Source organism: Dermacentor variabilis, chromosome 6, assembly GCF_050947875.1.
Source record: "Dermacentor variabilis isolate Ectoservices chromosome 6, ASM5094787v1, whole genome shotgun sequence".
Classification (NCBI taxonomy): Eukaryota; Metazoa; Arthropoda; class Arachnida; order Ixodida; family Ixodidae; genus Dermacentor; species Dermacentor variabilis.
In genome coordinates, this window is record NC_134573.1 from 56,473,120 (window position 1) to 56,485,905 (window position 12,786).

At 44.2% G+C, this 12,786-nt stretch overlaps 1 pseudogene; it reads left to right on the forward strand.

Moving 5' to 3' along the window:
- Positions 1-12,786, forward strand: part of LOC142586141 (uncharacterized) — a 127,066-nt pseudogene that overhangs the window by 84,957 nt on the left and 29,323 nt on the right.

Here is a 12,786-nt window from a genome sequence, read left to right on the forward strand (position 1 = left end):
ATTATTATTATTCGGCTGCTGTACTAGCTGCCGTTAACGCCGCCGTGCAGTCGCTTACAGGCTTACATGCAAAACAGGAGCAACACACCGCATGCGCACTGCAGCACAATGTAGTACAAGCACATATTCGTGCCACAGCAGTGTAGTCAGACGGCCCAATGCCAGGCCCCTGAAAATGTTTACCGCTCAGTATAACGTGTAGATATCGTTTGCAGACGCATCTAGGAAACATTTTTTAATTGCTTAGCAGTTAACAAAAATAGTAAAAGAAACTTTTTAACATTTTTTTGTTTAGAAAGAAATAGTTTTTCCATCTCTAAGCCGGACCTGGTCGACCAGCACGAAGTTGCCGCCCGGGACCGGAGGGCGATCCGAACAAGAGGGTTCCTCGAATAAGTGACCCTCCCACCTCGACTGACAAGTCACTGCTTCAAATAACGGATCATTGTCTGGGTCGAGTCAGGCAACACTTATAGCGAGGCTGTGGACGCGCAGCCACGTATACCTTTTTTTCGCTCCACGTAGCCAAGCCAGAGAACAATCGGCGTCGTGGCGCCGCGTGTAGTTCTGCCGTGCGATGTTCCCCGTGAAAGGGCGCTTCATGTAGCCCGGGGTTTCTCCGGTCATTCTCATTCCGTCATGCTCTTCGGCGACGTTGGAAAGTGAGTGTGATAGGAAAGCCGAAGAATACAGGAGTACGTCGCATAAGTAGAAGCATCGAAGGCTTCAGAATCAACAGTACATATGTTATGCCGGGTGTCCCAGCTATCTTTAGCCAGAGATTAAAAATATACCTATGCACAGTGCAACGACACGACCAAGCGCTTGTTGTTAATTATTGTATGTAGTAAGACATACTATTTTTCTGTTCCCCTTAATCGCATAATTAGTTAAATATAATTAATCAACTTCGGCAGCAACCACGCTAGGCGAAAAATTCTAACTACAATGTTTTAGAACGATTTGCAAAATGTCCGAATAAACTGCTGCTCCTCCTAGTGCAGATGCACGCGAAATACCAAAAAAAATTACCACGTGACACGCCTGCTCGCGTGCCGTGATTGCAGTGTTCCTAAATCTTCCACGTCCAAGTGAACATATCATTTATGATAGTGTGCTGACTCGAAAGGGCACCGACGCAGGCATTGTGTGTTCGACTGATACCAACAACCGCTTGTGCTGAGGTAACGGTCGCGCCATTGCCTTTTAACGCGATAGCGTTAAGAGCCCCATGTCGCCAAAAAATTTCGCCGTTGATGTCAAGCGCCGCCCGTTGTTTCTGCAAAAGAATTTCGAAACACGGATACTCCACCACACAAGCTCTCGCTGTGGCGCAAGGGTGTTACTGGAGTAATTGAATTGCTCAAGCTAAAATACGCAGAAACATTGTAAAGCACAACTTAGAACCTACAGAAAAGATAGTGTCAGTTTGTAAGTTGCATATAGAAGAAAACATAATTCTGTTAAGGAAAAACTAAAAAAAAATATATTTCGGGCCAGGCTATTCATATGGCGGCCTATTAGCGAGCGAACCTTCTTGTGCCGCTTGGACCCAAGACTCCAATTACCTGTCTTGACGCTTACCGTTGGCCTCCAGCACGCGATTAGCATCGGCAGCTTGCAGTCGACGCGGACGATTAGACTCTCGCATCTGTTGAGTGGCTGCATTCTCATCTTTTGCGCGGCCGTGTTGTCGTTGGTTATACTCGCGTCTCTGCTGTCGAGGCCTCTCTTCGTACTCGGCTTGTTGTTCGGCCGTGTGTACAGTGCGCGGTCTTCCCATTTCTCTTGGAGTTTCAACGGTTGCAGTGATCTACCTCTGCAACGCACAATCCGGTTCTTGCACAGCGCGGCGCTTCTGCCGCGCACATCCCCGTGTTTAACCGCCACAGAATCTGCGTCGTTGTACCGGGCAGACTACAGCACCCGCAGCCGGCAGCAATGTCAGCGATCGTGGGTCCGCTTACCCACACCGCAGGCGAGGCGCGCTGGGAAATCACTCGTGCTTTCTTCTGCGCTGTATTATCATTCGTTATCTTTTTTCTTCAATTTACGGATGTTAGCCAGCCCAGATGCCTCCTCTCCGAGAGCACGCGCAGCTTCGATGTTAAAAAAGACACACAAACCCCTTTCCAACGTTTCTACCATGCATAGAGCGGCCAAGGCCTCCCAGCTTTGTGCGCGCAAATCTCAAAGCCTATAAAACGGCGCGGTCGCTCCGTCCCAACGCCTCCAGATGGCACTGGCCTTCGCCGCGTCGAGGCCCACGCAAGAGGCCGCGCTTTTACCAGGAGGCTCGCCTTCATGCATAGCGTTCGTCGCCATCGGTTCCCTACAAACTTTACGGTAGCATTGGCTGCAGTTTCCGGGATGTGTGAGAACCAGTCATGGATTTTTAAATGCTATCGCGTTCCCCTCTTAAAGACGGAGCTTAAGCGCATTTCATATTTCTTTAAGTGGCAGCAAAGTGGGCATGCGAGCAGTGACGACGGCATGGCTCCAATACTCCGTTTTTTCAACCGTGCAGGCTGTGCTGTCGCTCATCATGATGTCATCCTCGGCTACACCCTGTGGCTCGCCGATTGAGCTTGGCCTGGCTACTGAATTTCCTGAAACCTCCAACACCGACAGCTTCTGCACGTCTGGCCGTGGTTATCCGCTCGCGGAGTGGCTCGTCCACAGCCATCCAGCGTCATCGACAATGCCATCACCACCCGCGCCGAAATTAAGAAGCCGACGCGCCTGCTTTCCGTTCAGTGGGCATGGGGGCTGTGACAACGGCATGGCTACAATACTCCGCTTTTTCACCGTGCAGGTGTGTAGGTGTGTACGCACTATTCTTTGCACGCGAAAAGGAGCGACGATCGCTATTTGTTACTGTTCCCGTGCCCACGGGTTCTCTGTGATATTACTTGTGATTATTTTTTGATGATTCTCTTGCTATTGCGCTCGGTGGACATTGAGTCGAACCCGAGTCTTACAACTCGCTCCGAGGCCCTCCAAGATGTAGATAGCCTACCAGACGATCCATCTCATGAATGAAGGTTATGTTGCAGCTCCTGAAAGAGCTATACTGTCGTACGCTGCAAACCTCGAAAGGTCAGGCTGAGCTAACTGCGAAAATATAAACAATTAAGAATAGTCAAAATAACATCGAATCAAAGTTAGCTTACATGCACAAGAGGCTTGATGAACTCGAGGAGAAGGCCACGAAATTTGACAGCATTAGTCAAGAACTGCCATGCTTAAAGAAATCGATGGATGAGCGACGTAATCGAAATGAATCTCTGCAGTCTCGTCTTGACGAAGGTGAACATAGATCACGCCGTGAGAACTCAATCTTTCGGGGTATATCCGATACTAAGGAGTCCTGGACAGATACCGAATCTAAGCCATTGGAAGCATTCACTGAGGTCGTCGACTCCAGCGTGCACACCGCCTGGGCATTTTTTCACATTATAAGTGTCGTCCTGTCATAGCCAAATTCACCGAATCAAAAATGAAAGAAAATATACTCTCCTTGCGTAATGAATTGAAATCAGTATCATTACTATCAGTGAAGATTGGCTCGAAAAAACTGTTTGAATTCGGTAGCACCCACGCTGGCCCTCGCTCTTTTAAACTGCGATACAACAAGGCTTGCTTCAATTACAGATGCTTTATGCATAACGCAATCACCGGCACTGTCTACGAGATCGTGACACGTGGCGAACATGGTGTGCAGGCGACAGTGACCGCTGACACTGCCAATGGAATTGTCACACATGGCGAAGCCAGTGGATTACATACCCAGTCTGCTTCGCATGTTGTGTCGTAGTTTTCTCCAGTGTCTGTCCTTTATACCCCAACGTCCGCAGCGTTCTTAATAAACACACTAACTTATAGTCCGCCATTGAAACATGTACACCTCCCATTATTGCACTAACAGAAACCTGGCTCCCATCGCACGTGTCTGATTTTGAAATCTTTCAAGACGCTCATCGTTACTCGATATATCGTTCCGATAGGACGTCAAGACGTGGCAGTGGTGTTCTGCTAGTAATTTCAAAAGATATTCCTTCTACATGCATTCAAATCTGCAGCGAGTTGGAGGTAGTTTTTGCTTTGGAAGTCATCGATCATCTGAAAATAATTATTGCTGTATGCTACCGCCCTCCATCTTATTTGTCCCCATTTACTAACCAAATCCATGATGCTACAAACTTGGTCCGCTCGCGCTATCCTACGCATCACCTCTCTTCATACTCGTAGCCTCTAACTTTACAAGCATCTTGTGGACTGCTCACCCACCTTATTCATCGCCACCCTTGTCACAAGCTAAAAAATTCTTAGATCTATGTACACTGTTTTCGCTAACACAGTTGGTAATGCAAGCCACTAGGACTGTAACAAGTACTGCAAATACACTAGATTTTATCCTAACCACAAATGAAGAGCTAGCTACCGATCTAACATATCTGCCAGGTATGAGTGATCATCTTCTGCTCAAGTTCGTCATTAATACACCACGTCTTAAAACATAAAATAAAGAAAACCATCCTAGATTACAAACGGGCTAACTCTGCCGCTATTAATAATGAAATATCAGCATTTATTGATCATTTTCTTGTTAATTTCAATACCCGCTCTGTCGAAGAAGATTGGCTACTGTTCAAAACGACGGTACACCAACTATCAGACAAACATATTCCTAAGCGCGTCGTCACCTCTAACCCTCAAGCACCCTGGTACAATTCATACATCAGGCGACTATCTCACAAAACGAAACGTTTGTTCCGTCTTGCCAAACTTTCGTCTTCTATTGAGCGATGGTCGACATACAAGACTGCTTCCGACACATACGTAAGAACCCTGAAACTTGCAAAAAACAACTTCTTGTCTTCTACTTTACCATCTATTTTTGTAAACAAATGTTAACAAGTTCTGGCGCATTAAACACCCTGCACACGACCTTTTAATTGCATTACAAGATACCTCCGGCAACATAATCCTAAATTATCTTTGTGCTACCACACTGAATATAACATTCACTGAAAGCTTTTCCTCAAGCATGACAGTTGATCTTCCAGACATGCCGCATCACAGATTTTCCATTATGTCACCAATAACTATTGATGCTCCTGGCATTGGTAAATTAATCGAGTCTTTAAAGCACGGTTCATCTCCGGGGTGTGATGAAATTAGTGGTAAATTCCTGAAAAGTACCTGCGCTAATAGTTCAATTATACCAACAAAACTGTTCCAGCAGTCGCTCGATTCATCAAGCCTCCCTAACGACTGGAAAATCGGGAAGCTGGTCCCACGTCACAAATCCGGTAATAAGCACTTGCCTCAAAATTATCGTCCCATTTCACTTACTAGCACATGCTGCAAATTACAAGAACATATAATTTTTAAAGACATCGCCACCTTTCTTGATGATAACTCTTTTTTTTTTCTTCTGCGCAACATGGTTTCCGTCAAACATACTCCTGCGAAACGCAGTTACTCTCATTCCATGACAAATTGCATTGCATTCTTGACCAGTCATCTTGCGCCGATTGCATCTTTTTAGATTTTGCGACAGCTTTTGAGAAAGTCTGCCATCAATTGTTGCTTTATAAATTAAGTCATCTTAATCTTGATCCACATGTCTTTAGATGGATTCAATCTTTCCTTCTCAACAGCTGGCGGTTTGTTTTCACTAATGGGACAACTTCGCTGTTTACTAACGTGCTATCTGTTGTACCACAAGGATCCGTCCTCGGACCCCTTCTATTTTTAATTTATATTAATGACCTTCCGTCCGCCCTATCTTCTGCCAGCCGCCTTTTTGCTGACGAGTGTAATTTTCCGTAAAATACGTAACCTACACGATATAAATACTCGCCAGACCGATCTTAATTTGGTCTATAACTGGTGCAAAACTTGGAAAATGGAATTATATATTAACAAATGTAAGTTCATGCGTGTTTCTCGCTGCTCTAACACTCCCCCTTCTTATTGTCTTAACGGCATTCCTCTTGATTCCGTCCCATCATATATATATCTAGGCGTACATATATCATGAAACTTACCATGGAATGCCCATACTGAATACGTTACCATCAACGCCAATCGCATGTTAGGGTATTTACGTCGCAACTTCTCTGCTGCTCCTTCGTCCTTAAATCTCCTACTTTATAAATCACTAATACCACCTAAACTTGAATACACGTCATCTATATGGGACCCTGGGCATGTAAATCTTTTATCTTATCTTGAACTTATACAATATAACTCCGTTCATTTCATCTTTTCAAATTAGAACCGTACTGCAAGTATCGCAGCCATGAAAACTAACCTTTCGCTCCCATCTTTAATATCTCCCCGCAAAATCAGTCGCCTCACTCTATTCCACAAGGTATATCATCACGTCACGCTACATGACGGTTTTATTTCACCACCGGAATACATCTCCCATCACATTGACCATCGGCACAACGTCAGCATCGAAAAGTGCAAAACTAAAGCGTGATTTGAGTCCTACCTTCCCCAGACCTCTGTCGAATGGAACCGCCTCCCTCCCGATATTGTAGCCATTGAAGATAATCAATGATGCCGTGATGCACTAACAACCTTTGTTTACTTTGGAGAATGCTGAAATTATGTTCTAACGAAATTCACTGTATTGTATTTATTGCCTTTGAAACTATCTCGCCCACTCCCCTCTGTAATGCCTTTGGCCCAGAGGGTATTATAAATAAATAAATAAATAAATAAATAATAAATAAATAAATAAATAAATAAATAAAAACCGCCTACATTATGTGTCCGTTGGTGATCGAAACGTCTGGGAGCACTGTAAAACGGGCGCGAACGGGCAAGCGGGCCTGCAACTTTGCATTGACGCTGCAGTAAGCGGGAAAACAATACCACCTAATACATAGAAAGTTAGAAACTGTCTAAGTGGATGAAGAAGTTTAAAAAAGAAGGACACCGACCACTGAATGAATACAAGAAATGACGTTTCGGCTCCCCTGACGGGAGCCTGGTTCACGTGATTTCGTGTTCATGGTGAACAAAGCTTCCGTCAAGGCAGCCGAAACGTCTTTTCTTGCATTATTTCAGTGGTCGGTGTCCTTCTTTTTTACCCTTCTTCATGATGCCTGCCGACCAGACGGGCTTCCGTCAAAACCTCGACTGTCTAAGCGGATGTTTTGCAAACCATTCTACAACTTACTAATTGGAACTTTTGCCCAACTTTGTTCTTCAAAATGTGGTTAATTAATCTTGGCTAAATATGGACTCAAGCAAAAATGCAAATGATAGTGTTACTACATAAAATATTCAGCGTCGTGCATTTGGTCATGTCTTCTTCGAGCGCACAGGCATATTTTTAAACTCTAGATAAAATTTGCTGGGAAACCCTATATAAACGTCCCTTGAGAAATTCGGTTAGTTGCTACATCTACCGTGTCCTAATCACATAAGCATCGACACTCATTGTTGTAACATGACGAATGGTGGTGTACCAGAGAATATTTGACTAGCATTACTTCAAAAGTGACCAATGTTGTCATCATGACGTGTGAAAAAACCACTATGGCATTTTGTAACAATCAAACACGACGGATAAAAAAACTTACTCAAGAACTGCTCAATCACTACTGCAGTTTAAAAGTTCTTACTCGGCCACAATTACAGTAACCCACACAAGATAATAACTCGCACCGCAAATAGAGAGCAAACGCTCCTAAATCGATTTGCTATAAAGCTCTCTCGTTGATTCATTGAACACTGTTTATATAGCTTTCCATTCAGCACACCGAGACCACCAATAGCGAACACTTTCCCCTTACTGGCAGATTAGCAAACCAACCGCGAGTCGTTACCTTACTCTAATCGGTCCTCAATGTTCCAATATAACTTTCTATGACATTATTGCTTGCTCGCGCAGCTGCCGACTGGGAGAGTCTTCCATACTCATCGCGCTTTGTTCTTTCAAACTTCATTGAAGCAATATGCGCGTTTCTTCGTCTTAGGTAGCATCATGAATCAGAACTCCGACACAGGATATCTTAAAGTCAAGCTAAATTATCATGAGCAAATGAACTGAACCTCATCGCAAATAGCAGATACTTCATGATGTTGTGCAGCTGAGGTTATAATTGAAATAAATACGAGAAAATTATTATTAGTGCAGTTGTTGGGCAAAAGCGGTTATTGAGAACACATATCTAAAAAGAGTGTCCGCACCCGACATCACTGTTGCGGTGAACACTTAAGGCTGCTTTATGTTGTCAAGCAGAGCGATCGCTAACACTCTCTTATTGAGGGCTCCAACCGGCGTGAATCGGCTTCATTATACTTCGCACAATGAAAACAGAACTCCACTGCGCTTTCTCGACGCTACACTGACGGGTTACCGAGCCATTGGTTCGCTTTGCCCAAGTACTCTGGCAAATTGGTTATTTCGCCTAATATTCTCTCCTCAGGCCTTTAACACAATATTGCATCGTGATTTTCGTGATTTCGTGTAGCAGACTGGCTGCTAGGTTGCTGTTGGGTCGGTTGCTATCTTGGCGGATACATTCAAAACGAAGCCTACTTTGCCTACTTACGTGGGTTTAGAGTTAATACTTGGTTCGCGGCTGCATTCAGCTGTTGGATCGCAAAACGAAGTTCATTAGACGGAAGATACAAATCGATATGAAAATAATGCAATTGAAATTTCTGTCCAGGAATAAAACCTCCACGGCAACAAACAGGATGTTCAAGACATTCAATAAAGAACGATGCCGGTATGCAGTACACAAGTCAGACTAATACTGAAGCTTAAGCACGGACACACGATAATTTTATGTTACCACAAAGCATGTTGACCAACGGGTGAAAATAACCTTCTCTGCTGAGAACAACCCCCTGTTTTACTATTTAATTACATTCGTACATAGCCGACACAGCAAGGGGTACGTGGCCCTTTGTGGCCCGCCTCTCAAAGCTTCAGAACCATGCCTTTCCCTCGTGACGTTTGTATGACGACCACGGTTTCAGGGCTATAAGATGACAAATTACAAATGATGACAGAAGTAAAACGAGGACACCTTGATGACGACGACATTAGCAAGATACGACGAGGGCTTCCCAAAACCGTTGTGATGACAACCGGATGACGAAGCTGAAATGACAATACCACGACTGCGACGTCATCACGATGGTATGACAACGTACGCTTTATAGGGAGTATCTGAGGATCACCCAAAGGCAACGAGAACATTACAACAGCTACATAACCACAACTGAATGATAACAATGTGTTTAGGATAAAATGACAAAGAATGAAATACTCAATAAATGAGGCAAGTCGTTTTGACGACGAAAGCAGCTTTCCAACGACGGCGTGACGGTAGTACTAAACGACTGCTTTGCGACGACGATGTCTGACGAGAACGGCATGAGCAGATACACATCTCTAAGTTAGATGGACGGTGATAGCACGACCGCGGTGGCACCAAGGTGACAGTTACAAGAAATGCGTGACGGCGACTGTAAGATGACGATGCAAGAAGGACAATGGCATGGCAATTATGGCATGAAAATGTTATGACAACGCGTGCATGATGAATATTGGCTGACGAATACTGCATCCTGAAGCCTGTTTGACGACAAATGCGTGGCGACAACGCCATCACGAGAGTCAAAGGACGAAGCTGAAATGACACACGATTGCACGATCACGAAGGCATGACATCGGTGTCGTAACCCGATTCATTCACATTCATATATTACGTTTGTGTTCAGAATTATCAGGCGCTGGGAACGCTAAACTAATATGATACATTCTGCCATACTGGTGCGAACATCAGTTATATTTCGCAATGTTCTTCTCTTTGTTTCTCTATTACATTCTAGCTTGGGGCGCCACAAACAAGGATGACAGACTGCTGACGCAGAAAGAGATACAATTTATTTTAGGCCTCTCTACATTAGAGCACACACTGTGCTACATTGTGAACTTCGGAAAACTTGCAAATGTTATAGACGCGGTTATAAATTAAATGCCACCGCCTAACTTGCATCATTTCACCGTTGACACCCTGTATGTGCATTAGGAGCTGACGGATAAGTTAGAAATATAGTCGACCTAATAGGTGGCAGCCAGGTAATTACCAGATATCTGATAATATAAACACTTACTCAACCATAGTCGATATAATATTAAAATTTAAGTTGTTCTTGTTAACAGGCCGGTTAGATGCCTTTCCTGGGAGATTGAAATAGTAAATACCTCAAGGTGCGTTTAAAATTTTTATTTCGATATGCTCGCTTTCTCCTCCAAGTATTTTGTAGTTTTCCATGTTATTGTTTGGACTCGTTCCCTGTAGACTGCTTGTAATTTCTTTTACAATGTTTCCACTACAATTTACGGTAGCCATACAGTCATATCTGAATCATACGATATAATATAAACTGTCTGCAGTGATATGTGTTGTCTTTGGTGGCGAGGCAGAGTGAGGTGTCTGCATTTTGCCTCGTTATCATGATCGCCAGCCTGGTTACGTCCACTGCAGGGCAAAGGCCTCTCCCATTCTTCCAAAACAACCCCGGTGACGTACTAATTGTGGCCATGTAGTCCTTGCAAACTTGTTAATCTCATCCGCCCCCCTAACTTTCTGCCGCCCCCTGCCACGCTTCCCTTCCCTTGGAATCCAACCCGTAACCCTTAATGACTATCGGTTATCTTCCCTCCTCATTACATGTCCTGCCCATGCCCATTTCTTTTTCTTGATTTCAACTAAAATGTCATTACCTCGCGTTTGTTCCCTCACCCAATCTTCTCTTTTCTTATGCCTTAACGTTACACCCATCATTCTTCTTTCCATCGCTTGCTGCGTGGTCCTCAATTTGAGTAGAACCCTTTTCGTAAGCCTCAACGTTTCCGTCCCGTAGGTGAGTACTGGTAAAACACAGCTATTGTACGCTTTTCTTTAGAGGGATATTGGCAACCTGCTGTTCATGATCTGAGAATGCCTGCCAAACACAACCCAGCCCATTCTTATTCTTCTAATTATTTCCGTCTCATGATCCGGATCCGCCGTCACCACCCGCCCTAACTAGACGTATTCCGTTACCACTTGCAGTGTCTGGCTACCTATTTTAAATTGCTGTTCTCTTCCGAGACTATTAAACATTACTTTAGTTTTCTTCAGATTAATTTTGAGACCCACTCTTCTGCTTTGCCTCTCCAGGTCAGTGAGCATGTATTGTAATTGGCCCCCTGAGTTACTAAGCAACGCAATATCATCAGCGAATCGCAAGTTACTAAGGTATTCTCCTTACTTTTATGCCCAATTCTTCCCAATCGACGTCTCTGAATACCAACTGTAATACCTCCTGCCTCGTATTTTCTGGTAATGAAACTACTTATGTAATTAATACTTATGTAAAAGCGCAAAAGAAGAGAACTGAAGGAAGAACACAACAGAGGCGCTGACTTCAACTGATATTTATTTGCGCAATCGCCAGAACTACGTACATGAGCAAAAGTAATCAAAAAAGAAATTTGGCCTTATGTCACACGGGAACCACTATTGCATCACCACCAGATAGTTGATTTTGGTTTTTGTGAGGACAATAGACGGGATACTGCTGCAAAGTTCACGTAGACACTTTACGTTATCAGAATGTTTGATTTCATGTATAAGCTCTTATCGGTGTTTGGAAATGATCAGACAGTTTTGAAATTCAGGCTCACAATGGCAGTCGCTGCAGTGAAAGCCAAGATGACCTTGTACTGCGGTAAAAACAATGTAAAAATGATCTTTCAATCGCTCATTTAAGCATCTGCCTGTATGGCCATATGTCAATATGATGAATAGCGTGCGAGTATTACTTCAGAATAGACATTCTATAGGTGGCATTCGCACAATGCGATTTTATCTGTGAGGCGTGTTTCCTTTGGCCATAGTATGCACGCTATTTCTAAAGTTCTCCGACGCGATGTAGGAAAGAAAATGATAACCCCAGGCTACAGGTTCCATCGAATGCTAAGCAGGACAACACAGGAAACTTTCTGCTGTTATGACATGCAGAAACACTTGTGCGAGAAACTTTTGCCCGCAGAAACTGCCACGTATCGCACAACACGAAGAACACAACCTCAGAAGTAGCACAATGAAACAGCACCGCCGGAATGAATCCTTCAGAGAAAGGAGAAGGGAAACGAGAGAGGCCAGGTGTGAAGATGCCATTGCAACGCGCCTAGTTCGAGTGAGTACGACTTCGGCCATCTTTAGAGGGAAACTAAGAAGCTGAACTGTGTCTAACAAAGTTGCTATGGCTAATGTCAACATCTCTTAGATTTAACGGAAACCCTGCTCGTTCCCGAGCGTTCAGGCGCGGTGCTTATCGCAGTTTGGAATTAGGCGACGAGGCACCGGCGCGGAGGAACACGTCTCTTGGTGATCATTCTTGTTGTGCCTGTGCGCTGTCCGCATTTGAGCTACGGCGCGACTGTGCTAGTGCTCTGTAAAACGAGAAGAGCTGTTGGGCACGTAAGTGTTGTGTGCCCGGGTGCAGCACAAACAAACCCAACAAAATGCAGATACCCTTGTACTTCTTTGCGAAGGGCGAAAGCTAGCGTCTTGATTAGCTATGGCAAGTAGAGGGAAGTGCTAGAAACATATCAACAGTTCATACGTCGGTGAAGTTATTTGGATAACTCCTAAATACGCAACGGACAACTTGTTAAAAAAAAGAAGCAATACACGTATGCTGCTCTCCGCAGACCACAACGTTGCAAGTTTTCTCGAGAACAATCTCGAA